Here is a 26257-nt window from a genome sequence, read left to right on the forward strand (position 1 = left end):
ACGCTCCAGGTTAAGTTGGCCTTGTACCCGTGAGCCGGCGCTGCCCGGCCGGGCACTGCCCCGCGCGTGGGAGGCAACACGCTGCCCGCCCGACGTCCAGCAGCACCCACCCCACCCTCCGCGGGAGGCGCCGATCGCCACCCCCAGGAGGGTCGGAAGATTACGCGAAGCCGCTCTGGCTTCCTACTTCCCTCTTGCTTCGCGGGTCTCGTACTAGGGGATCCCCGGACTGGAGGCGCGAGAAAGCTGCAGGGCGGGAGGGTGACCTGTGACCGCCCAGAGAGGGTGTGCTTTGGTCTTTGGAAGCCCTGGGGACCGTCACTTGGTACCACCACCCCAACCCCCGGTCTAGAACCAGCGCAGCCAGGGGCATGTCTCCGGCGAGGGATAGGATGGGAGGCCGGTAAGGGCTTGGGAGGCTCGGGCAGGGTGAAGCCGCGAAGATCCGCACGCCGCCTCTCCCCCCACCTACCCACCCCGGGGCCGGGAGCTCCTCCCAGTCTCTCTGCGAGGAGGTGGGGGATCCGAGAGGCCCCCAGCGAGTCCCCGGGGAGGGCGGGCCGAGGTGCAGTGCCCGGAACAAAGGCCCACAGAGGGGTCCCGGAGAGCGCGGCTCCCCGGGGGCGGGGGCGGGCCCCCTCCCTCCCCACTCAGCTCCTCCCTCTCCTCCCCTCCTTCCAGCCAGAGGCCGGGCCGGCGCGCTGCCCAAGCTGCGCCAACTTCGCCAACGGTTCCCAAGTTGCTGGGCGCGCAGGGCTGGGAGCTGGGTGGGGTGAGGAAGGAGAGGAGGAGGAGGAGGAGGAGGAGGAGGGCTCCCCGGGCGCCTTGGACGCGGTTCAGGAATCCGCCGCCGCCGCGGGCCGCTCGCGGGCTCGGGCCCGAGCGGGGAGGGCGCCAGGCAGGACCGCTCGCTCGCTCGCTCGCTGCGCAGGACGGCGCCCGCCTGGCGCCGCTTCCCGCTCGGCGTGCGAACCGGCGGGGCCGCGCCTCCCTCCCTCCCCGCCGCCGCCGCCGCCGCCTCCGGGGGGGGGCACAGAGCCCGGGCCGCGAGGGATCGGAGCCGCTGAGCTGCTTCTGCCGGGCTCTACGCAGAGGAGGGCAAAGTTGCGAGCGGATGCTGCAAGCGCCGGACCCCAGCCGCGGACAGTCGGATCCGCCCCCGCCGAAGGAGGCTCGGCGGCCGGGGTAAGTAGGGCGCCGGCGTCCCGGAACCGCCTCCGAGGCCCGGGCAAGGCCGCCCAGCCGTGCGCCCCCCAACCTTCCCCGTCCGGGCGGCCCGCCAAACTTTGGAGGAAGAGGGGGCGAAACGGAGCGTGGGAGAGGGAGTTCCCGGCCCAGGGAAAACTCCACGCAGGCACCCGCAGTCCCTAGACCCAGCCCGCACCCAGATTCACAGCTGCCAGGTACTCGCAGCTCATCATCATGCAAGCCACAGACACATCGCGCACTCGCTCTGAGCACACGCCACACGGACTCCGCACACCGCGCAGGCCGAAATGTACAATTCCGGGGGCGCCAGGGTTTGGATGTTTAGACCAAGCATGCCCTCTTCCCGCCTGCCCTCAAGTAAATCCACGGTCTTTGTCTGCAGCCCCCCCCCCCCCCCCAGTGAGGAGCCCCCACAGCGTGATGGGCCGGGGAAGAGCTGTCTTGTCTTTACAAGTCGTGGCCGGCACCTCGAGGCTAGAAGTGGGGAGGGGGAAACAGACACTGCAGTTGGATCTCGGGGTTCGGCAGAAGCGAGTCTGGTGTGGAAAGTCCGTGTCTTGGTGATGTGTCTGGGTGTGCGCAGCCCTTCCGGAGGCGAGGCCGGGAGAGAGGAGGGAGTGATTCATAAAACTCAGACCCGGCATGCTGGGCTCTGAGCAGAGTGGAAAAAGCAGCAGGCCGATGCTGCCCTGCGCGGGACAGCTGGGTGGTGGCAGTGACAGGGCTTGTGAGGAAAGCACGCAGACCCTCCCCCCCCCACCCCGGGCGGATGTGCTTCCTCAGAGGGACTTCCAGGAGGACCAGCGGAGGAGATTCCAGCCCTGGATGGGTGTGTCAACCAGGGTGGGGGACGTTTAAAGCTCCCAAGGTCTTGAAGAAACCAGGGCAGTGCTGGAGCCCTTCTCATTTTCACTGCACCTGAAGCTGTGTTTATTTTCAGGTGCCCTGGTGTGCTGGGGCCCTGGGATATTTCAAGGATTGTCCTGGACCAAGCACAGTGCTTGGCACACAGCTGGTACTCAATGAGTAGTTGTTTGATGATTAATGGCACCAATATTAACGTTTGCTAAGGACTCACTGTGAGCCAAGCCTGGTGGCCTCACCTGGGTTGGATTTGGTGTTGCTGCAGAGGAGGAGGCCCTGAGTGGTGCCAGGGAGCCCTGCCTGAGCTGTCTGGAGAAGCGGCCCCAGCAGTGTCTTCCACTGTGCCCTGTGGGCTGGCCCTGCGGTCTTGAATCTCATCATTGACCTATGCTCCCCTAAGAGGGGCAGCAGGAAAGCCTCCATGTCTATACCTGGCTAAGCAGGGGATGGTGTCGCACGCTTCTTCCTGGCTCCTGCTGGCCTGGTTGGAAATGGGTCTCATGAAAGGTCTAGGGGCTGTGTCCTCCAGCAGGGGCTTGGCTCTGGTGGCAGCAGGTGGAGGGGGGTAGTCGCAGTCCCTGTACCGAACGTTGGGCGGGTTTCTGTGTGCCCGCGGGCGTGCCTTTCCCAGAGGAGCTGAAACATCTCATGTTCCCGGAACTGGGATCACAAGCAGTCTTGGGAGTGCTTCCCTACCGGCATGAGATTGAGAGGGTGCAAGGGTATGGGACAAGCTGGCCGAGGAATCACAAGGAGATGTGTCATTCCCCTGCCCCTTCGTGAATAGGTTCAGTCTGCATTTCGAGCTTCTACATGGCCTAAATGCTGAAATTAGCGGAGCACGTGGGCAGCACCAGAACTACATGGGTGGCCCCAGGTGAGAGAGGGAGTGACCTGGACCTGGCCACCTCCGGTTTCGGGTGGCGTGCCACAACCAGTGCTTCCCCGTATCACCTTCCCACCTTGTGTCTTCTGTGAATCATTAAGCCTTTCCATCCCTGTGAAGTTAGCATTTTGTGGCCATTTGGCAGATTAGGAAACTGAGGCTCAGAAAGTTACGTAACTTTTTCGAAGTCGCACTGCTGACGAGGCACAAAGCTGGGATTTGAACCTGGATGGTCTAACTCTGGAACTCACGCTGTCTTCACCATGGGAGGCTGTCTCCAAGGTCCCTACTAGTTCTCCATGGCAACAAAGAAGCCACACTGGCTACTTGCTAACGTGGTCCTGGGGCCTCTGACTGCAGTCCTTTTTCCACACTCTCTGCCCAGACTGGGCTACACCATGGGCCATGGGAAATTAAACTCTGGGTGGCTTCAGGCCTCTGGAGCCTTCCGTGTAGAGCTGGAGTTGGGAAATGATGAGAGATTTGGAAGTGAATTGAGGGAGATGTTGCAGTAATTCCAGTGAGAGATGATTTGCTGCTTCTCCGAGAAGACAAAGCTGTCACTTGTGACCATACAAGTCATAAGTTTGGGTTTGGGAGAAATTGCCAGGTAGACATCCTCAGATGGTATTTCCTTTTTTTTTTTTTTTTTTTTTTTTTCCGGCCCTCACCAGAGTGGAAATCTGTTACACGGGGAAATCAGTCCTCACCTGCCCCCCGCCTGCATGGTGAAGATAGAGGGGCATGTTGTGGCTGTCCTTCCTACACCTACCATGTGCCCCGGGGCAGTTTATGGTCCCCAAGAGAGATGGGTGGGACAGAGCTGGGGTGGGGAGTGATAATGCATGGCTCACCTGGTCCCTAGCTTATGCTTTCCCACATGGGCCCCACAGAGGGACAGCGGTTATCAACCCCACTTTACAGATGAGGAAGTGAGGCTCAGAGAGGTGCAGTGGATGCCCAAGGTCACGAAGCTAGGAGCCGGCAAGCTATCTGCCTTCAGGCCCCCCTGCAGGCACTTAGGGGCCGCCATGGTCTCAGTCTGGTTTGTACTGTGTACCCCCCAAGGGCTGAGAGGGCTACCTCTCACTGCTCTGCCCACTCCCATCTCCGGCCAGCATGTCTATGGTACGGGAAAAACTGGCAACCTTAGAAAAAGGAGCAACTACCCAGCTGGCCCCTCCCACCTTCCCCAGGAAGCCCACCTTCCCCAGGAAGCCCACTGGGGTGAGCTCCGTGAGCCTTGACAGTGTTGAGCTGCAGGTATCGGCATCGTCTTCTGGCTCCATTGTGGAGTGGACACGCCGTCCAGGATAGAGGTTGGGAGACTGGGTGTGGGGAGAAACTGCCCCACCCGAGGGACAGGGGCTGTTCGTCTGTGCACCCTGGCTCCATCCCAGTGTCTGAGACCTGGAGGCACTTAGGAACACTGTCAGGTGATGGGTGAAGCCCAGGGAGCGGCTGCGAGCGAGCACCTCTGCTGGGAAGTCATAAAGCAAGGGGAGCCAAGGGAATCTTAGCTGGAATCTTAGCCGTGAGGAAACCCAGAAGTCTCTGCGCGTCATGAAGTCACGTAGGAGGAAAAGAAAACAGCTCTCCTTTTCATTCCTTAAACAGAAATAAGAAATAATGTCACCTTTTCTTCCCTGATGACTAACTAGATGATAGAATGCTGCTTGTCCTGCCCTGAGCACGTGGCTTCCTCAGCTGGGTGTGCGGTGGTCCCTGTCGGGCTGGACAGTCTGTTCTGTGCTTGGAGGGGGACACACTCAGTCTTTGGCTCCATTGCCCCAAATCTGGCCGCTTGCTCCCCCTGCCCTTATCCACCACCGTGGAGAGAGAGGTGGCAGGCAGGCCATGGGAGTGCCCGGCCACCCGTAGCTTCATATCCACCCTCCATTCCTCGCCCTCTTGTCTCTCCCCTCCATGTTTCCCTCCCTCCCCTCCTCTCCCCTGCTCCACAAAGATGTCTGTGTGCTGAAGGACTGTGGGTTTCTCTAGGCCCTGGGAAATTTATCACTGGGGTTCTAGAGGACTCTGAAAAGGATTTGGAGGAAAGTGTGGAAAATAAATAAGCCAGGTCCTAGTTCAGCGTCTCCTAAATACCACAAGTAAACAGCCATCTCGGAGGCCAGCCTGGGAAGCACTGTTCTGGCCTCCCGTGGTTACACCTGGCTTACTGGCTGCTTTCACCAGCTCCCTCCTCCCTGTCCCCTCCCTGTCCAGCCCCTCCTCCTTGACTTTGGGAGCCTCAAAAGTCAGGGAACACACCGGGCCACCGGGCTGTCCTTATGCTGCGGGAGGCTGGCACACTGGCCACCGGGACCAGGAGGAACATGTGGGAGAAAAGTCCGCCTAGGGTTCCAGCTCAACCCTGTGCCATCTGAGCAAGTCTCGGCCTTGGTCCCACTCAGCGAGGCAGAAGGTGGTCTCTCCGTTGGTGAGTTTTACTTTGATGGTGGAGAATGGTGGGGCTTTTTCCAGCTTTGTGGCACCTGATGAAGCTTTGTGTCTTAAATGTCAGTTTCGAGTGGATGGACCAAAGCTAACTTCCCCCTCTTGTGTCCATCCAAGGTGGGGCTCACTTGTGAAGAAACCTTCAAAACCCATACATTTAGCTTGAAGGGCTTTCTGGACTAACTAGAATGTCAAGGCTCTTTGCTTTTGGCCGGAGTCATATCAGATTAGGCCATATCAGCTTAGGGTGCTGGTGGTCTAAAAGGTTTCAAGAAGTCCCAGCACTGTTGTAAGTTACTATGCCTATAGGGTAGGAAGCAAATTCATGATCGCTTCAGAACTTCAGTGCATTTAATTGACCACTCTAAAACCCAGCACCTAGTGAGGAGAGCGAGCTGGGGCTCTCTGTGGGGGCAGTTGCTGGCTGGGACCTAGAGAGTGGCTGAGGGTCCTTTCCATTGGATGTGAGCTGGGTCAGCAAACGCAAACCTCCGGGATCTGGGGAGCAGGCACTGCCGGAAGGCTCTGGGTCCTGCCTCTGGCCAGGGAGTCCCTTTGTCATGCTGCTGCCAGGCTGCAACAGAGAGAGTACTTGGGTGTGAGCCCCATAACTTGCAGCCTTGGTGGGTTGATGGGAGAGAGAATGCATACCCATGTACTCACAGACCATCACACGTATCATCATGGGCATTTCAACACACACACACACACACACACACACACACACACACATTCAGATATTCCCCCCCCCGCCCCCACCCCCCGCCAAACACAAATATTTCAGTAAACAGCTAGACATAGTATATACCAAAACATTTGTAGGCACAAGTGCGTGCATACACAAATACACAAACACAGGGACACACTCATTCCAAAAGGCAAATTATGTAATGGTTAAGAGCACATAACCTAAAGCCGGAGTGCCTGCAGTACTGCTTAGTGACTGTGTGACCTTGGGCAAGTTGCTTAACCTCTCTGGGCCTTAGTTTCTTAATCGGTAAGAGATTAGTTCACTGACAGCTCTAGGTCCTAGGTAATAGGGCTGTCAGTGAATTAATATCTGTGAGGAGTTTAGAAACGTGCCTGTACGTTGAACTAGGTCTGTGTTATAAGTATTATTCACCACATACTCTCTGCCCCAGATACTCAGTCCTGCATTCACAAGACTTCCCAGAGAGGTGCTCAAAAGCTTGTTAGTGAATGGAATCAATCACTTTGCACATTCTGAGCCCTCATTTCTCAGAATGTGTGGCATTTGCTATACTAGACACGAATTAGAATTTATTAGGAAAATAATTGCATCTTCCCTCAGAAAGCTCATTATTTTAACACAGTGTGGTCCTAACTCCCCCAGAGAAGGCCAAGACTCCTTTAGCAGCAGAGGTTTTCAAACTAGGTGCCACGGAGCCCCAGAGTTCAGTGGGGACCCCTCCGAGGCCTGACGGGAGGGGGCTCCAGGCCTCTCCCCGCCGTGTCTGTGGTATGCATCGGGCTTCTGAGGGAAGTTCTGGTTCAGAAGTCTCCACAGCTCAGCCATATGAAAGCCCCCCTCTACAGGCAGACCTGCTTCCCTTCTTGTGTGTGTGCATGCCTGTTCACACATGCCGAGCCGGTGCCGGTGTGAGCCCACACAGCCACCTGAGGTGGGGCCCCGGGCCTCCCCGATCTCCTTCCCTCTTCCCTCTTCTCCCTTGCCCTCCAGCTGCCTCACCATCTGCAGAATTCTGGGAAGTGCTAACAAGTCTGAGCCAAAGCAGCGCTATCTGAGGAAATATTTTGAAAACAAACTGGGCCACCCCCCCTGGCTGAGACTACACCAGTTTTCAGCAAGAAATTTCACAACTCGAATCACGCCTGGGGCACGTGGGCCTGGCTCCCCTCCGGACAAGGCCTGGGGCCTGCAGGGTTAAGGACAGACGTACCTGAAGAGGCCCCACATAGAAAGCTATAGCACCTGTGAGGAAGGGGAAGTCAGCCTCACAGGGGGGATGAAGAACCGAAACACCCATGACCGTGAAGGTCAGGCGCCCTATCTTATTTTTGCTCTGAGGAGCTGTTTTCCTCTGACGGTTCCTCCATACACATCTGGGTGCAGGTGTCCAGGGGTCAGGGGCACGGGAGGCGTTAGTAATGGCAGCTAGCATGCACAGCACCGTGCTCTTAGAACCTTCCGGGCCTGCGACCGTGTTCTCACAGGAAGCTCTTAAGGGAGGTTTCTTGTTATTGCCATATTACAGACAGGCAGACAGAACCACAGAGGCAGAATCCGTTGCCCACATCCCCCGGCTCGAAAGTGCACAGCGGGGTCTGAGCCCTGTGGCCGGGCTCCCGTAACCAGTACCCGGAACCCTGCCACAACCCTGCCGTGTGTGAACCTGCGCGCTGCCGTGGCTGCGGCCCGAGGAGGGACAGAGAGAGTGCACGCAAGAGCAGGCATTTCATAACTGGCCAGGGCGTGCCGCCGCTCTCTGGCCAGGAAGCTCTGGGGAGGCTGGCTTCAGGGGCAGCTCCGTGAAGGCACTGCGGGTGGGAGTTCGAGCCCTCGGCCTTCCCCAGGCTGACCCGGACGGGGCATTTGCGATGGTCCGTCAGCCTCTTTTGCGAGGCCGGCCACGTGCTTCCCCTTGGCAATGATCTGGCTTCAGGAACTGGCATAGATGGCAGGAGAAGGGATTTAAACAAGTAAGGAGGAACTGGCAGATCAGGGCGGTCCGACAAGATAGGAGGAGCCCCACCCTGGGGTAGGTGCCGAGCTGCTTGGGATGCCAGCGGCTTCCATCGGCCCTGAGATCTTCCCGCTGGATAGCATGCCCCAGCTTCCCCTTCCCCAGCCCTCACCTTATCTTCACTCGTCCACCTTCCAAATTATCCTCTTTCCCCAGACAGTGCATCCAGCTCTGCCTCTCCAGCTGCCAAGAACATTCTCCTTCCTTCTTTTCTGGTGGCCAGCTCCCATTCAGCCCCAGGCCTCAGCTTAGGTGTCACCTCTGGAAGCCTAGGTCAGCTGCCGGCATGTCTCCCCCTTGTCACACTTTACCCCACTGTGTGGCCATTGCTGGTTTCATGGTCTGTGGTCTCCTATGGGTAGTGAGCTCTGTGAGGCAGGACAGCATCTGTCTCGTCCCCCTTGGTGTCCCCAGTGCTTCCACAGCTCCAGTGAGTCCCCACCTGACTGTGGAACCGTGAGTGGTGGATAGGACACAAAGCCACACCGTGCAGGAGAGGACAGTGCTCAGCCTCCCGGATGGGATGCGCTTGTTAGGGAGTGGTCTGAGTCTGCCCCCTCCAACTCACCATGACTCCCACCATGACCCAGCCCCAGCCCCATCAGCAAGTGCTTCTCAGTCCTGTCCCCTTGTGGACGGATGTTGGATGTCCGTTCAGCCCCTCCAGCCCCTCCGGGGCTCAGCCCCACCCCCAGGTAACGCAGATCTCCTGTGGCTGAGTCCTTTCCCCTGAGCCCAGAGAAGGAAGCCCAACTGGCAAGCTGCCTGGGGGTGGGGGTGGGGGGGGTTCCGGCTGAAGCCCTCAAGTTACTTTTGCAGAAGTAGTGGAGCCCTGAGTGCTAAGTTCTCCTCTAGGCCACCCAGGGAGACACATTAGGTGCTTCAGCCCTGGCATCGCCTGTCCAGTTACTACATGCCTGCTCATGCCTGACACTGCGCAGGGTAGCCTGGGGGTAGTAGCAGAAAGTGCCCTCGGGCCAGACGGGGAGAGGAGACTTGGCCACAGATAACCACCCTGGAGTCCAACTGTGATGAGCCCACAAAGGTGGACATGAGGGAGGACTTGGGGAGGGCTTCATGGATGAGGTGGGCATTCAGGCGCAAGGGGGGAACTTGGGCAAAGGCAGGGATGGGGGAGTTCAGATCGAATGCAGAGAATGGCAAGGAGTCCATTTGGACTGAACTGTAATTTGAAGGATGCACGAAGAGAGATGAGGCAGGACGGAGTTGTGGTTGCAGGTGCAGCCTGTAGAGCCAGGCTGCTTGCAAGGGAAGGGAACCCTGCTCCCCACATGCTGTGTGACCATGCCAAGTTGCTTAACCTCTCTGTGCCTCAGTTTTCTCATTTGTAAAATGGAGATGCTAATAGTACCCACCATATGGGGGTGATAGGAGAATAAAATGTGTCCCTGTGCGAGTGTTTACAGCAGTGCCTCACACAACGGTAAGCATCAAGAAGAATGAGCTATTATTTTTTTAAGAAATGCAGCTAGAAGAGTAAATTGAGGTCAGATCATAGAGGCCCTTGAATGTCATACATTACATTTGCTAAGCACCTGCGGTGTGCCAAGTATTTCACAGACCATCTCATTAAGCCCCATACAACCCAGCAAGGTTGATAGCAATGTTTCCATTTTATAGATGAGGAAACAGGTTCAGAGAGGCAGGTTAACCTACCCAAGATCACTTGGCCAGGAGGAGTCAGGGGCAGTAATGAAATCCAGGTCTTTCTGGCAGTTAGGTCTTCCCTCAATGTGGAGTTTGGAGAGACATGACAGGGAGCATGGGGGTCACAGCTAGGAGCAGAGCACCAATGCTATAGCCGTGGGTCCCGGGGGCAGGGAGGACAGGAGGTGCCAGGGGAAGGACAGATACCATGCAAGCCTGAAGGGCAAGGAGACAGGGAGGGTGAGAGGCCCAGTACACAGCTCCCATTCACAGCCCAGGGGTACCACTGAGTCATCCTGGGAAAGCATGACATCACTGAGTCTCACGGTCTGCTGCCTACCTGCCAGCCTGCCCTCTGGGGTTCTCTGGTGTCCTTGTGCCCAAAGTCCTGCAAGGGACCTTTGGGTAGCAGAGCCAGGTCAGCCTTCTGGCTTCCTGTCCTGAGCTCTCCGGCTGCTGTCTCCCACCTTCCCCGTGTTCTCTTCCCTGCCTGGGGTCTCCCGTACCCCCACTCATAAGCTCAGCTTTGGCAGGAGCTTCTGGAAGTGGTGAAGGACATGAAGAGCTTCCAAAAGTACATCCTTGCCAGCCCTCGGATTGTAATTCTGGAAATCCCAGTGTTGGAATCGCTTTTAAAAAGTAAAGTCTGGTTGAGCTGTGTGCCCAGCACTCTGACAGGTCCCAAAGGCCTCTGCCTTCCTTGTAGGTACAGTTGAGTATCTGAGAGCTCTGTGTGTACTAAGCATCCTCAGGCTGAGTGATTTATTTGCATCTGTCTGATTGCATGAGGTAGCCCCATTTTACAGATGCCAACACTGAGGCCCAGAGCGGTTAGGTGACTTGTCCAAGGTCACACAGCCAAGATTCAAACCCTCAGCTGTCCAACTAAAGCTGTGCCTATGCTCTTAGCCACTCCGCCATCCAGCTGCATGACAAAGCCATCAGAGAATCACAGGAGATAAGGCGTATGAACCTATGTCTGCCAAATAGTGTGGTGCAGACAGGAAGTGCCAGGAAGAGTTTTCATCCTTCAGTGTGGATCACTCCCCAGAGTTTCTTGGAGATTGTGGATCCATTTAGGAGGCGGCAGAGAGCACCCAGCTTCTTGGCCATGCACACCCTGCTGACATGGCCATTTAGGGTGAGACTCACCTCTCTGGAAGGAGCACGGGGCTTCAGAGGATGCCTGTTCTGTTTTTGGTGGACCAGACCTGGAAAAGGAGTGTGAGTCAAGAGAGGGGCCGAGTGCCAGCTTCCTCGGCCCGGTCTGCAGGCGCAGGATGCCAGGCTGACGCAGCTGCTGCTGGGACTCCCAGCCCCGTCCCACCCCCAGCCGCTCCAGCTGGGAGGAGGGGCCCATGGCCAGCCCTGTGCTGAACGGTGTCCTCCCCCTCCACAACCTCACAAGGGAGGCATGGTCACCCCCATCTTCCAGGCGAGGACACTGAGGCTTAGAGAGGTTTTCTGGCTCACCTGAATTCCCTGGGCTGGAAAGGGCAGAAACGGACACTCTTAAGTCTTCTTTTCTGCGGAGACAGAGGAGGGAGGAGTTCAGCTGCCCTCTGACACCGAGAGTACAGGCCAGCTCTGTTCTCAGGCTTGCATTTCTGCTTCATTCTGCCGTCACTGCGTCCCTGTGTTGCGGAGAGAATGGCCCTCTGGGTGAGAGAGAAAAGCTGGGATTTCCCTTGGGCTATGAGTTACCATTTTTCCAGAACTTTTGAAGCCACAGGGGCCTCCTCAGGCCTCCAGCGCTGGCTCCTTCTACACCAGATAGCCAGCCCCGCCCGAGTCCTGCCCTGGAAACTAAGGGCCTCCACGAGACACCTGGCTTAGGTGATTACCCAGCATGTGACTCAACCGACCGTGCTGGATTCTCAGGGGTCCCTATCCCCTTTTTAATGCCCAAGTCCCAGGTTAGCACAAGTCCAATGGCCCTCCCCACAGCTATGTGGGGATCCCCCAGGATTCCACAGCCTGCAGGGTGGGTTCTCCTGACACTGTCCCCCCCCCCCCAGCCCCCAGGACCCCTCGGGCTTCAGGGGTGGCCACGCCCCCCTCACACCTAGAAGGGAGGGGACCCAAACCAGTGACTCCCCTCACCCCCCAACATAGTAACAATTTCCGGAGAGTTGTTGCTTTTCTTGCGGGGAACACTGTTCAGTTTGACTGTAGGGACAATTCTGTTTCCCGTTGCCTCCAAATTTTCCTTTCGGGCTTTGCCTCTGCTTAAATTTTCATACAGAGGCCTGTTAAAATGACTTCTAAAATGGGAGTCTTCACCTCAAAAGAACTCTGCCTCTACCTCTACAGGTAGAAAACCGGTACCTGCTTTTAATTTTTTTTTTTTTTTAGTGTAAGTTTTATGAATTCAGTAATACATGCCCATGGTCCGAAATTGGAAAGGTACAAAAGGGTATATGGTGAAATGTCTTTCAAACTGAGGCGCTACCCAGAGAATAGCTGCCCCCAGACAGTGTGATCACTGTCCTGGGTCACTGCTAGGCCAGTGAGTGCTCCCTCCCAAGCTGTGCTGGCTGCCGCATCCCAGCCTCCCGCCACCCCTCCTCCCCCAGCAGTCACCTTCGACTCTTCCACCCACGAGACACAAAGTCTCCCACGTCCTTCATCCCCTCCAGCCCCAGCATGGCCCCTCAGCTTCCAGGGGAGCATTCTTCTGTGCTCCCAGCTGCCGCCTCTCCATTTTCCCCTCTTGCCTGGCTGGGCTGGGGTCTGCAGCTGTGGCCTGTGGGGTCAGGGCCTGACCATGGTGATCGGACCGGACATGCTGCCTCTTGGCCAGACTGCATGTTCAGAGTCCCCTGGGTGTGGGGGCTCACATAGACAGGTCGGCCCTTCTCCACTGCCATTTGGAGTGTGACTGAGGGTGACCTAGGCCTCCCTTGCTCCCCTCCCCTCCTCTCCCCCACTTCCTTCCCTTCATCCCTCCTCCTTTCCTTACATGTTTATGTGGTGCTGTATAGTGAACGTTAACTTTAATATATATGAATGGAGCAAGGCAGAGAAATAAATAGTGCCAGGAGAGCAACGTGCTAGAGATTTGCTGTAAGCCGACCCCGCCTTTCACTTCGTGGCCTTACATCTCTAGCTGGGTGACCTTGGGCAAGTTGCTTACCTTCTCTGAACCTTCCTTTCTCACCTGGATAATGAAGGCAAGGATGGCGGTAAGGATCCAGACTGTGCACAGGGCTGGCATGAGGACCAGGAGTAGCAGAAAGGCTTTCTAAGGAGGAGAAGGTGACATATGTGTGGGGGTGGGAGGGGGCAGTGCTTTTACTCTGGGGGACTGATGATGGCTGATGGCTGTGGGGGCTGGATCAAGGAGGGCTCTGGGGACAGGTGGGGTTTGGCCTCAGCCTTAGGATAGACTTTGGCCAGACACAATGAGGGAGGGGATGACCCCTGGGTTCTGCCTGCCTTCCCGTGGGAATGCCTTTTCTCTGTTTCCACCCAGTAATGGACCCTCAGCGTTGTTATTTTTTAAGTACTGACTTTATAGTTTTTATAATAGTGTGCAAAATAGATGCTTAGTGTGCAAAATTCAAGTAAAATGGACAAATGCAAAGAAGAAAGCAACAAATCCCCTCCCCCCCCTCCACCGCCAGTCCCACCACCCAGGATGTAACCAGCTAGTTATTTCATCCACATACTTCTCCGGGCACATGTACATGGAAGAGGGGGCGGTGGAGAGAAGGTTTTACAAACATGGGGAAATGCACAGTTTAGTTTAAGTCTTAGGCCAGTGTTGTAAGGAGGCCGTGTTCCAAAGCAGCCCCTCTTATTGTTCAAGGCCTCCGTGAGGGCATTGTGTGGGGGAAGGGAACTCACACGCTGTGATCTTTAAAGCCTCCTAATTCAGACCCCTTACAAAAGGGGAGCCAGCTGAAATAGGTACATACCAGCTCCAGAAGAGTGCTCATTAACCTTCAGACCAAAACCTCAAAGATACGCAGAACTGAAACAAAACTCTTACAAAACCCGTGTGTATCTTTATGACACGTGCACTCTGATATTTTCGGTTCTATACAGTTCTATTTTATTTTTTACAAAAAAGTTTGCCGACCTACCAAAGTGATGGCAGGCTGGAGTTTTAAAAGTATTGCTCTAGAAGAGTGATTTTTTTTTTAATTTTTTTTTTCAACGTTTATTTATTTTTGGGACAGAGAGAGACAGAGCATGAACGGGCGAGGGGCAGAGAGAGAGGGAGACACAGAATCGGAAACAGGCTCCAGGCTCTGAGCCATCAGCCCAGAGTCTGACGCGGGGCTCGAACTCACGGACCGCGAGATCGTGACCTGGCTGAAGTCGGACGCTTAACCGACTGCGCCACCCAGGCGCCCCTAGAAGAGTGATTTTCAAACTTTACAGCAGACTCACCTGCAGAACTTGTTGGACTCCCCCCCCCCAGAGATTCTGATTGAAGAGGTCTGGGGAAGGGCCCGAGAATGTGCATTTCCACCAAGTTCCCAGCTGCTGCTGCCACTGGCCCCGGACCCCACTTTGAGATCCGACCAGCCTAGATTGTTTTTTAAAGCAAGGTGCTTCCTGGCAGAGACTTCCAGAGGACTTGCTTTATTCAACAGATGAGAATTGCCGATGGCTAACACGAGAATTAGGTCTCTGGCATTTTTGAAGGTGCTGGTCAGGCACTATCTTTGGGATCTTAAATGCCACCCTCCTGAAATCCAGCTTACTCTATTAATGTCAAGTGCCGCATGTAGAAAAGGTCTGCTAAGCAAAGGGACATTTATGCCCAGCCCTGGTTGAATTACCTGCCTCTTAAATCCCAAACCCACAGAACATAAAACCCTCCCAGCCCTTTTGAAAACACTGTTCTTCTATGGGGAATGAAAGGTGCCATTTACTATGCAGAATTCACCTTTCTGGTTTTTTAAAGGGAAGAAGGTAAGTCAAGCATGACCACCCCATGGGGAAAGCTGTTCCTCCCACTCCGGTTGGGGTCTGGTGGGTTTCACTGGCTGTCGCTGGGTTCCCAACTTTCACCAGAACCTCGTCCTGACTCTGTAACTGAGCGCGCATCAGCACTGGGGTTTCCCAGCCCTGCTGACTTGTGAGACTGGCCTAATGTTTTACGCTGCTTCTGCTCCTCCAACCAGGGAACTCTCAGCCCCCACTCCTAATCCTCCCCCTTCACAGCCTTGGGGCCCCCTCCCCAGTCTTGCAATCCTCTAGAAGCCAGCCCTCAGCTGGGAGCAGCCTCGTGAGGGAGGGAAGTGTTAAATGGGCACAGAGCCCCTCTGTTCCATTAACAATGGCCCGTTGATGACTGGATTCAGCCCAGGACGGCCCCCTTGACTGGACTTTGGGGAGGAGGAAGGACTCCAGGCCCCCCCGCCCCCCCCCCCCCCCAGGCAGCCATTTCTGGGTGTGAAGTTGATTCCAGTGCTGGCCTCTGCCCACAGAACCTCATTCTTCAGGCCCTGATGCAGCAGTGAGAGACCCCCTCACCCTTCCTATCCCTTCCCAGGGGCAGTTTGGGGCCCCAGGAGTGATTTAGTTCAGTGTGATTCAACAAACATCTATTGAACAGCTGCTGGGCCGGGAGGCTCAGTGCTAAGTAGCTGTGGGGAGTGAGACTAGCTGCTGACACGGGTTCAATGCTTATTATGGTCAACCCCATCCCTGGCTGCCGAGCAGAGTCACCAAGGAGCTTATAAACATCTCAGTGTGCAGCTCACTCCACCCCGGATTTTCAGGAGTGAATCTTAGGCCCTGATGTTTTATAAAAGCTCTCAGAGTGATTCTCATTCCCAGTGGAGCCTCCTATTGGTTAGACACTGTGCTAAGCATTGAACTTGTAGTACCCATTTTATGAGGTAGGTGCTTGTGGGAGGCTGAATAATGGCTCCCCAAAGATGTCTACACATGAACCCCACTCTGGATGTGTTACTTCCCCATGGTAAAAGGACTTTGCAGTGTGACAAAGTTAAGGATTTTGTGATAGGGAGATTATCTGGGAGATACCCTGGATTATCCAGTGGGCCCAATGTAAGCATAAGGGTCCTGATAAAAGGGAGATTTGAGGGCCACCTGGGTAGTTCAGTTGGTTAAGTGTCCGAATTGAGCTCAGGTCATGATTTTGCAGTTTATGGGTTTGAGCCCCATGTCGGCTCTATGCTGCCAGCTCAGAGCCTGAAGCCTGCTTTGGATTCTGTGTCTCCCCTCTCTCTCTGCCCCTCCCCCACTCGTGCTCTGTCTGTCTGTCTGTTTCTCTCTCAAAAATAAATGAACATTAAAATTTTTTTTTTAAAAAAAAGGGAGATTTGACTATAGAAGAGGAAGTCAGAGTGATGCCTCAAGAAAAAAAGACTCAACCAGCCATTGCTGGCTTTGAAGATGGATGAGGGGGCCATGGGCCATGGCAAGCAGGAAGCCTCTAGAAGCTAAGCTGGAAAAGGCAAGGAAGCAGATTCTCCCCTCAGGCCTCTGGAAGGAATGAAAGCCTGTTGACACCTTGATTTTAGTCCAAACTGACCTTGGAATTCTGACATTCAGAACTCTTTTTTTTTTTTTTTAACATTTATTTATTTTTGAAAGAGAGCACGCATTCGTGAGCGGGGGGAGGGGCAGAGAGAGGAGGAGACAGAATCTGAAGCTGGCTCCGTGCTCTCATTGCAAAGCCAGAGACAATGGGGCTCGAACCCATGAACTGTGAGATATGACCTGAGCTGAAGTCAGATGCTCAACCAACTGAGCCACCCAGGCACCCCTGACATTCAGAACTCTTAAGGTAATACATAGGTGTTGTTTGAAGCCACCGAGTTGATGGTGGGGTGTTACAACAGCTATAGGAAATGAATACAGGGCTATTACTACCTGTTTTACAGGTGAGACGCAGGGAGGTGAGACAGTCACCTGGGGTTACACAGCTGGTGGGTGACAGAGCTGGAACAGGAAGAGCTCAGGTGTGTCGGACCCCTCACTCAGTGTGCTCTCCACCTCACTGCACTGCCCCTCTTTGCAGCCAGACAGACATGGGTCTGAATCCAAGCTGCGACCCATTCTTTCTGGTGTCCTTTGCTAATGGTGGGGTCCATTTGGCCAGGGAGAATATATGCAGGGTGGGCGGGCAGGTGGAGGAAAGCTAGGGTGGGCCAGGTTGTCCCCCAGTGGAATGCCCTGTTTGAACTTCGTTCGATTCTGGAGGAATGGTGCCCACGGGCACTGTCCCCGGTCTCCTCTGCTGCGTGTCATGACGCCATCTTTCAAGGTCACGCAGTCTCTAGGATCTGGCCCTACTACAGCAGACCAGCCCCTGTTCAGAACCACAGGGTTGGGCAGGAGCAGCTTCCGCTCAATGTCACCCGCAGCCAGCACCAGCTGCTTGTCTGGGACAGCCAGCAGGCTCCTATTTCCTGGGAGGCCGGCAGTGGCCTTGTGCCTTCAAAGGATGTTTCTTCCAAGACTCTAAGAACCTTGCATTTGAGGTCGCGTGTGTCTCTTTGAGGAGTGTGAGACAAACAGAGGGTCTAGAGGGTTGTCTAGAGTCACACAGCAAGTAGGTGACAGGTCCTGGTAGACCAGTCCCGGCCAGAACTCTCAGCTGCCCGCTGCTATATGGCTCCCACCTTTTGGCTAAACCGGTTTGTTCAGTGATTCAGCGTAGTGGTTGCATTCATGAACTGTGGAGCCAGACTGCCTGGGTTCAAACCCCAGCTCTCCCTTGTGCCTGAGGGCAGGTTGTTTGGCCTCTCCTGGCCTAGGTGGGGGTGGTGATCAGTACCTAGAAAGGTACTGCCCTACCTTCCTGTAGGGTTGTCCTGAGGACTAAACACATATGTGTGAGGTGCCTTGTTTCTGGTCAGGGTTAACTTGTTAGTATTCAGCTCCCCTGGGGCGCAGGCTGTCTCTTCCCCACTCTGTTCCCAGTGCCTCAGCCCCTGCTTGGCCCAGAGCAAGTACTCTGCAAATGAATTAACTTGTCCAATGTGAGCCTTTATCATCCAGAGAGGTTCCCTAGGTGCTTTCCCCAGACTTTTAACTTTTTACAAGTTCTTCCTTAGTTCTTCAAACCCTTCTCCTGCTCCTTCTTGCCTGGGAACTGCAGAATGGCCCTAAAGCAGCCAGGGGCGTGCCCAATTCTCACAAACCGTGAGTGCCCGTGTTACACAGTTGGGAAGGCCCTGCCGAGCTCTCCCGGGGGTCCGGGCCCTGTGGCAACACTCTTTGCACACCGAGTCTTGTGTGGCCTCTCCTGGACCCTGTGCCTGTTCCCAGCGTCTCTTCCACTGGGAAGCCAGGCCTTCCAGCTGATGGGGGGGGGGGGTGGTCACAGACCATGTCAGTCCCTCCAGTCCTGCCTCCCTCTTTTGCTTTCTCCTTCTGTAAGGATGGGGCTTCCTCATCAGGTTCTACTTCCTCACTCAGCCTCCCCCACAAAAAGCCCCCAAGGTTTATCCTTGCACATGAATAGATCCCAGGGGGGTCACCAGTTCATGGTTCTACAAAAAGCCAGACTCAAGAGTTCCAGTTTGGATTCAACCGGTTCACTCTCCTGCCCCCAGGAAGACCATTTCTGCTCAGGCTTCTTACCTACCTCTAGCAGTATTTTCAAAGACCTCTTTCAACCCTGCCTCTGTGGTGAGAGCCCATTTCCTTTCTTTTGCTATTCAATTAAACTTTTTAAATTGTCTAAGTTTTAAAGTATAGTTAGTTGACACACAGTGTTATATTCGTTTCAGGTGTACAATACAGTGATTCATAATTCCGTATATCACCCGGTGCTCATCGTGACAAGTCTACTCCTTAGTCCCCAATTTTTAAATTTTTTGAGGTTTGAGACAATTATAGGTATACATGCAATTTTAGGAAGTAAAACAGAAAGATCCCATGAACCATTACCCAGTTCCCCTTATGGTAACATCGTACAAAAGTCTTAGACAAGATCACGACCAGGACAGTGACGCTGACAGTTGAGACAGAGCCCCGCAAGGATCCCTCATGTTGCCTTTTATAGCCCTAACCACGTCCCTCCCGCCCCCACCCCTAACTTAGCTCCTGACAATACTAATCTGTTCTTCCGTCTTTACAGTTTTGTCATTTCTAGAATTTTATATAAATGGAATCATGCAGTACGTAACCTTTTGAGACTGGCTTTTTTTCGCTCAGTACCCCTGGAATGCATCCAAGTTGTGTGTAGTTATAGTTCATGCCTTTTTTTTTTTTTTTTAAGTTTATTTATTTTGAGGGGAAGTGGGAGGGGCAGAGGGAGCGGGAAATAGAGAATCCCAAGCAGGTTCCACACTCAGCATGGAGCCCAACTTGGGGCTCGAAGTCATGACTGTGAAATCATGACCTGAGCCGAAATCAAGAGTCTGGTGCTTAACCCACTGAGCCATCCAGGAACCCCAGTTCGTGCCTTTTTATGGCTGAGTAGTATCCCATGGTTTAGGGGAGCTGGTTTTAAATGGACTGCTCCAACACAGACCTAGAAGTTCCCCCAAGTGCTTGTGTCCTGAGTGAAACAAGGAACACAGACCTGTTCACCTGGCATGGCCATCTGTCCCTGGTCAGCAAGGGATCAGCAACCCTCCCTCCCCCCCCCCCCCCCGCCCCCCCCTCCCATAACCACCAGTCTGGTAAGCAAGCTGGATGGGCTAAAGCCTGGCTTTCAGTCCTTGCCCATTCTAGGTTAGAATCACCCGCAGAGCTTTAAACAATCAATGCCCAAGCCATACCCAGACTAATTCACTCATAATCTCTGGGGGTGGGACCCAGACCTCAGTAACTTCTGAACACCCCCTCCCCCAAACCCCTGCCCCAGCCAGGTGACTCTCACCTGCTACCAAGCAGAGCGCAGGCTGACTCTTAGCAAAGGCACAAGAGCCATGCTGTCCCTCTAGCCATGGCAGACGTCACCAAGCAATCACAGATAGCCCTCTTCTCCTGTGAGACGTACTTTTTCAGATACAGCGCGCTGGGCAGCCACTTCCAATTGATCAGCCTTGGCCCAGGAGTTGAAATTGACTTGCCCTCCCAGTTGGGAAGCCTGAAACTATTTGGCGATGGCCATGTTCAGGCCTGAGGCCTGGTGCATTGCATGAGTGTCCCTCCCAATAATGCTTTCTAGTGACCAGTAGTCATAGGGGCAGCAACGGCTACAGTAGGCAAGGATTGTCTGGGCTGGTCCCACAGGAAAAGCAATGAATCCACCCGCACCCTTCCCCTGCAGCAGCCTACACCCCAGCTGAGCGAGAGATGCTCAAGGGGAGTGCACACCAACAGCACTCCTAGCATGGTAGGCTCTGGCTTATAAAGACCAGCCTGTATGCAGAGCCTCCCACAAGCTTATCCAATGCTTGCAACAGCTCAGAACAGTTAAATACCTTGCCCATGGTCACCAGAGTAAATGGGAGAATAGGGACCCGATCCAACTCGGATTCTAAGTCCAGGGTCCTCTGTCCAGTGCTCAGAGTAGGCAGCTGACTACCTGGACCTCTCCCCACCCTCAGACTCTCCTTTCCCAGGGCCGGGTACAGATAGGCTCCGTCGTGGCCATAGATCAGCTCAGACCGTAGCAGAGGTCAGTGTGGGCTAGGACCCCTCTGCCCCTCTCTCTCCTACCCCTGGCTGCCCCCCACAGATGCAGTACTGGTTGGATGGTGGGCAGAACTCCCTGGTGAAAAAGAGAAGAGGCTGGGTCCCCCCTTTTTTTTTTTGTCACAAGGAATAAAGCCCCTTCCTACTGCTAATGCACCATTATATGGGGGCTTGAGGAAACTGTAGGACTACAAGTACCCCAGAGGATCCAAACTCTGTTTCTTCTGCACAAAAGCCAGGAGGGTTGGAAGAATAGGGAGCAAAAGAAATTCTGTCCATCCTGTCCTGTACTTGGAGGTTTTCTGGGCACAGAACGTTCTGGAGTCCCCTTAGGAAGTTCAGTAAGTAGGATAGAGCAGGAAGGGGGTCCTGGGCTTATGTATTGAGAGTTTTTCCTACCCGGTGATCTCAGAAATGCTGTTGTGGACTTCTCTTCACAAAGGCACAGAGTGAGGTGGGAAAGCTGTGTGACCATATTGAGGGGCACCCCCAGTCTCCCCCGCAGCAGCCACAGGCTTCTCCTGAGCGTGTTCACCTACGATGTGCCCGTATGCGTGTATACATACTGGCACACGTTTCTGGTTGAAAGGTTGCTGATCAATAAAACTAACAAAAGCCCCCAAACCCGCAAATGAACACAGCCCTTTGTAGTAATGAGCACGACCAAAAACAGAAATCAAAGGGCACATAAGGAATGAGGGAGGAAAAGAACTCCATGGCCCAGAAGATTCCTAGCCTTCTTAGGCTGCTCCTCCTGAAGTAAGAATGGCAAATATGTGACACACGTGTCACCCCGTTCCCCTCTTACACACATGGCAGACATCACTAATCAACCACCACATTCTTTCTCATGGAAAACAAGCTTGACCTCAGTCTTCTCACAGGGCTCTAGGCAGTCAACACCAATCTTCAGCTTTGGCTCGTGGGTTGAGAATTATTTGCTGTCCTCAGCTTCACAGCATTCTTCGGTTTAAGATACTGGAAACCTGGTACGGTCACCATCTTTGTCAGGGCTCCCTCTTCCTCATGCTGGGTTAAGTTTCTCCCAGAGCTTCTTAGACACACTTGGTCGATCAAGTAAATATTAAGCCCTAACTGTGTAGCAGGCAGTGGATTAGAACACAATTCCATATACTCTTTTTTAGTCCAGTTTATTTCATAACCACTTCCTTTTATTTGGAAAGGGTAATAAACATAGTAACACATTCAAGCAATACAAGAAGGTATCCGTGAAAAGTGGGTCCCCATTCCCGCCCCTGTTTCCCAGTTTCCCTCAGCCACTCTTGCCAGTTTCTCGTTTTTCTCTCTTAGAGGCATTCTGTGTACCAGCATTTGCGCATGTCCACCCCCGATTTTCCACAGATGGTAGTAAGACCTCACACGTTCTTGCTCCTTGCTTGTATCACTCATATCTTGAATAGCATTTCACATCAGCCCATAGAGAGCTGCCTCTTTCTTTTTAATCAGCACAGAGTATTGTGCTGATAAAGGCACCATCATTTATCTAACTAGTTTTTTGTTTTGGGGGTGGGTTTTTTCTTTTTTCTTTCTTTCTCTTTCTTTCTTTCTTTCTTTCTTTCTTTCTTTCTTTCTTTCTTTCTTTCTTTCGCCTATTAACACACACTAAGGTTATGTTCAGCCTTTTGCCATTAGAAACAGTTTACTGTTGCAGGTATCCTTGTAACTGTGACAGTGTATCTGCAAGTGTTATCTGCAGGATTAATTTCTAGAAGTGGTATTGCTGGGTCAAAAGGAGTGCGTATTTACATTTTTTTTTTTAACGTTTATTTATTTTTGAGACAGAGAGAGACAGAGCATGAACGGGGGAGGGTCAGAGAGAGAGGGAGACACAGAATCGGAAACAGGCTCCAGGCTCTGAGCCATCAGCCCAGAGCCCGACGTGGGGCTCGAACTCACATACCGCGAGATCGTGACCTGAGCCGAAGTCGGACGCTTAACCGACTGAGCCACCCAGGCGCCCCTGGAGTGCGTATTTAAAATTGTAATGGTTTGGGGCGCCTGGGTGGCTCAGTCGGTTGAGCATCCGACTCTTGATTTCGGCTCAGGTCATGATCCCAAGGTCGTGGGATTGAGCCCTGCATTGGGCTCTGTGCTGAGAATAGAGGCTGCTTAAGGGTCTCTCTCTCCCTCCCCTCTGCCCCTCTCCCCCTGTTTTCTCTCTCTCTCTCTCTCTCTCTCTCCCCCTACCTTTCTCTCCCATTCTCTGTCTCCCTCTCAAATAAATTAAATTTTTAAAAATTGGTGATGGTTTTGCCAAATTGTCCTTCAAAAAGGATACTCCCCAGGGGCGCCTGGGTGGCTCAGTCGGTTAAGCGTCCGACTTCAGCTCAGGTCACGATCTCGCGGTCCATGAGTTCGAGCCCCACGTCAGGCTCTGGGCTGATGGCTCAGAGCCTGGAGCCTGCTTCCAATTCTGTGTCTCCCTCTCTCTCTGCCCCTCCCCCTTTCATGCTCTCTCTCTGTCTCAAAAATAAATAAACGTTAAAAAAAAATTAAAAAAAAAAAAAAGGATACTTCTATCAACAAGAGGGTCCTACATATCAGGACAGAACAGCTTGTGCTGCAGTAACAGTCAGACCCCCCAATCTCAGTGGCTACACCCAACAAAGGCTTATTTTTCACTTACGCTACATCTGGCTCAGGTTGGGGGGCTCTCCAGGCAGCAGCTCAGGATCTGTACTCAGCCAGCTGGAACATGTGGCCTCCCGTGTTGCCACAGCAAGAGAAGAGAGGGCCTGAGGAATGTGTGGGATCATATGGAGGACCAGGCCTTGACGCGGCTCACGTCACTTTAACCTACGACCCACTGATCCGATCTGGGTCATGTGCCTCGACGGGCTGGTGAAGGTGGAGGGCACGTGGGCACGTGATGAGCACCAGGTCCCTGCTAGTCATTTCCCCATCCTTTGACCTGCACAGTATATTCCAGAATACGTTGTCCTCTGATCTGATACGTGAGAAAACGGGCACCATGCGTTATTCTGATTTGCCCTTATATGCTTTAGGCAATTGGCCTCAGCCTTTCTCTGCCGTTGTTCCCCTAGCAGATTATGTTCACACTCAAGACGCACTCCAGTGGGCTTGCCCCAATTTTCCCAGAACCCAAAAAAACATTTTGTGGGGAAGCCCTAAGACTTTTTAAATTTTGGCTCTTATTCATAAAAACATATAAAGGCATGCGAGTAATAATATAAAATTAGCCGTGTAAAGATCTTTGCCAGCTGTGGTATGGAATGGATTGGCAGTGGTTCTGTGCAATTTCCTAGGCTCTCTGTAACTCCGCCTCCACTCTCGTTCATGGGAGCACAAGCCAAGTGAGGGAGAAAGGTGGAATTATAAGAACCTTGTGTCCATTCCGGTTCTTTTCAAAAGGCCTTTTTTTTTTTTTTTGCAAATTTTGGTGCCTTAACTATTCTTAGTAACCTCACCATTAATTATAACCTGCGGTGTTTTGTTCAGTAAAGGGCTTTATGGACTAAATCAAAGGCTTGGAGGATAGATACACAAGGCACATGTGCTTGAATAGAAGGTTTATGTAAGAGGAGACCTGGAATTTGGGCTGGCATTGCAGGATGATGTCAGATCGTGGCATGCCAAACAAAGGGGTGGTGAGGAATTCTGTTTGGTAGCCAGTAAGGATCCTGTAAAGTTGGGAGGGCAAATTGGTTTTATCTCACATGATGACCCGAATGGATTGGCATTGCAGTGAGAAGTGAGGCTACATCCAGTCTTAGCTGAAAAGGGGACGTTGATTGATTAGTGATGTCTGCTTCGGGCGCAGGGCTGCTGAGTGGTGACGTGTGCCACGTATCGCCATCCCTGTACAGACGCTTCTTAAGTGGGCTGAGCTGTGAGCGTCAGACCGATGGACGCGGGGCAGGGCCAGCACTAGCCGGCGAGACAGGAGACCTACGCAGTCGAGTTTTGTCACCATCCACTTTGTATGCCTTGGTCTCTCTGAGCCTGAATTTCTACAGATGAAAAATGAGGAAGGGTGGATAAGAAAATCACCAAGTCCTGACATTCTGCAGTTTTAGGGCAAGAGCCATGTTCTTTCATGATCCATGGGGTGGTATGCAGGACAGATTTCTTTTGGACATCCGGGACACCAGCTTCCCCTGGAGCCCCTGTCTGGGCAAGTGCAGCAAAGCCCAGAGCAGGACTCCGCTCCAACCCAGCCCAGGGCCCCAGGTTCAGTGTGAGAGGTGCTGGAAGTGTCTTTGCTGACAGGGGGGCCTGGGACCATTCTCTGGGGCCCTGTATTTCACGAACCCGTTTTACACAGGCTCTGGGGTTTTACACAGGATGTTTTGCCCACAGGGCTGAGCAGGCCCTGATGAAGCAACTCTCAAATGGGGGTAGAGCGCGTGTTCCCCCTCATCCCCACAGAGCGAAACAGGGCGGGCTCCCCGAGAGTCTGTGGCAGCCCTGCCCCCACCAGGCTGGCCCTCAGCCCCCTGGTCCACCTCGTGGCTGTGGCCCTCAGCTTCTCACAAGTTCTTGGCTGTCCATGGCCGCTCAGGTGATACACACCTTCACCGTTGGCTGCTTCTTCTCTGTCTCTGTCTTGGCTGAGGCGGAGCGCACGCCCGTAAGGAAGTCACAGAGGGGTCTGTTCCCGGGAGAGGAAGCTGGAGCCCTGGAATGTGAGCAAGCCCGAGGAGTAATGACAGCCCCAAGCCGCAGCAGGGGGCATCAGCCAGCCGTTCGTTCACTTCATTCTTTTATTCCTTCCCTTCTTCCTTCACTCGCTGATGCATCTAACAGCCCCCCTAGGCATCTACTCTCCTGTTAGACACTAAGCTTGAGATGCAGGGGGGCCTTGGTCTTTCCCAAGCCATCCTTGCTGATGTGGAATGGAACCTAGCTTGGACAGGCCCTGGCTGGGCTTCTGCGTTCTCTAAGCAAAGATCACCCACCTCACGGGCAGGCCGGCGTTTGAACTCCTCCTCCCTGCCCTGCCCTCTGTCCTGCTCTCTGGGGGATTCGGAGACAACTCACAGAAACCCTCCTTATGGGCTTTGGTGGCATGGCACGCTTGGGGCACCTCCTGGCCCCCCAGGGCTGTGGCCCACGGGTTGTTGGTGTAGAGTTCCCCACAGTGGGCTTCACGGCTCCCACGGAGCGCCCCCCTCCCTCAGCTTCTCTTCTCTGGGTGGCTCTTCCTCTGATGGAGCGGCTGTGGGATCGGGGCCTGTGACCGCTGCGGCCCAGCCCCCACTGCGCTCCTGGGCCCAGCAAGTGAGGGGAGTGGAGTTTTGCTGCCTGATGCAATGCTTGGCAGGGCCCGTCCCTTATCAGAGCTCCATTCACAGCAGACTCTAGGACCCCACCTCCCCCTAGGGGAGGCAGGGGGAGGCTGGGAGGCATCCAAGTAGACAACTGTTGTCTAGTGAGGGCCCCTTGCCAGGCAGGAGGGAGGCCTGAGCAGAAAGGCCCCTGAGGAAAGAGGAGGGCAGGAAAGCCGGTGCCTAGAGTTAGGGCCTCAGCTCAGCCCACTTCCTTTTCGGTGTTCCCTCACGAAGCTTTGCCTGGGCTACCCGTGGCGGGTTTCTGCCCTCCCATCATTAGCACATAGCTATACAGGCTTGAACTGAAAGCCCCGAGGCTCAGTTTCTTCATCCCCAAATGACATCCCGGATTGATAATGATAATTCCAGAGACTGATGTATGTGAAACCCCAAAGCTTGAAGTTTTGCCCATAGTACGCACTTGTAGTATTGGCCTCTAGTACACACTCAGCACATCCTTCTAGTACACACTCAGGGCACACACTCAGCACACACATGCACATGCTCATAGCACGCGCATGGTTCATTCATGTAGGGAACACCTGCTTTCTCTT

The 26257-nt window shown here is 54.0% G+C and overlaps 1 protein-coding gene across 2 annotated transcripts in view; it reads left to right on the forward strand.

Moving 5' to 3' along the window:
* Nucleotides 1-202: 202 nt before the first annotated feature.
* Nucleotides 203-26257, forward strand: part of CHST3 (carbohydrate sulfotransferase 3) — a 37467-nt gene continuing 11412 nt past the window's right edge. The window contains exon 1 of one of the 2 annotated variants that reach the window (XM_047072910.1): nucleotides 203-1185. The gene's annotated coding sequence lies outside the window, so the exon portion shown is untranslated. Of the gene's footprint in view, nucleotides 1186-3752; nucleotides 5400-26257 lie in introns of those variants that run through there. The other variant, XM_047072911.1, reaches the window with a different exon arrangement.

Source organism: Lynx rufus, unplaced genomic scaffold, assembly GCF_022079265.1.
Source record: "Lynx rufus isolate CCGP_SWC_20201006 ecotype Redwood Valley unplaced genomic scaffold, mLynRuf1.p SCAF_11, whole genome shotgun sequence".
In the NCBI taxonomy this organism is placed as follows: domain Eukaryota; kingdom Metazoa; phylum Chordata; class Mammalia; order Carnivora; family Felidae; genus Lynx; species Lynx rufus.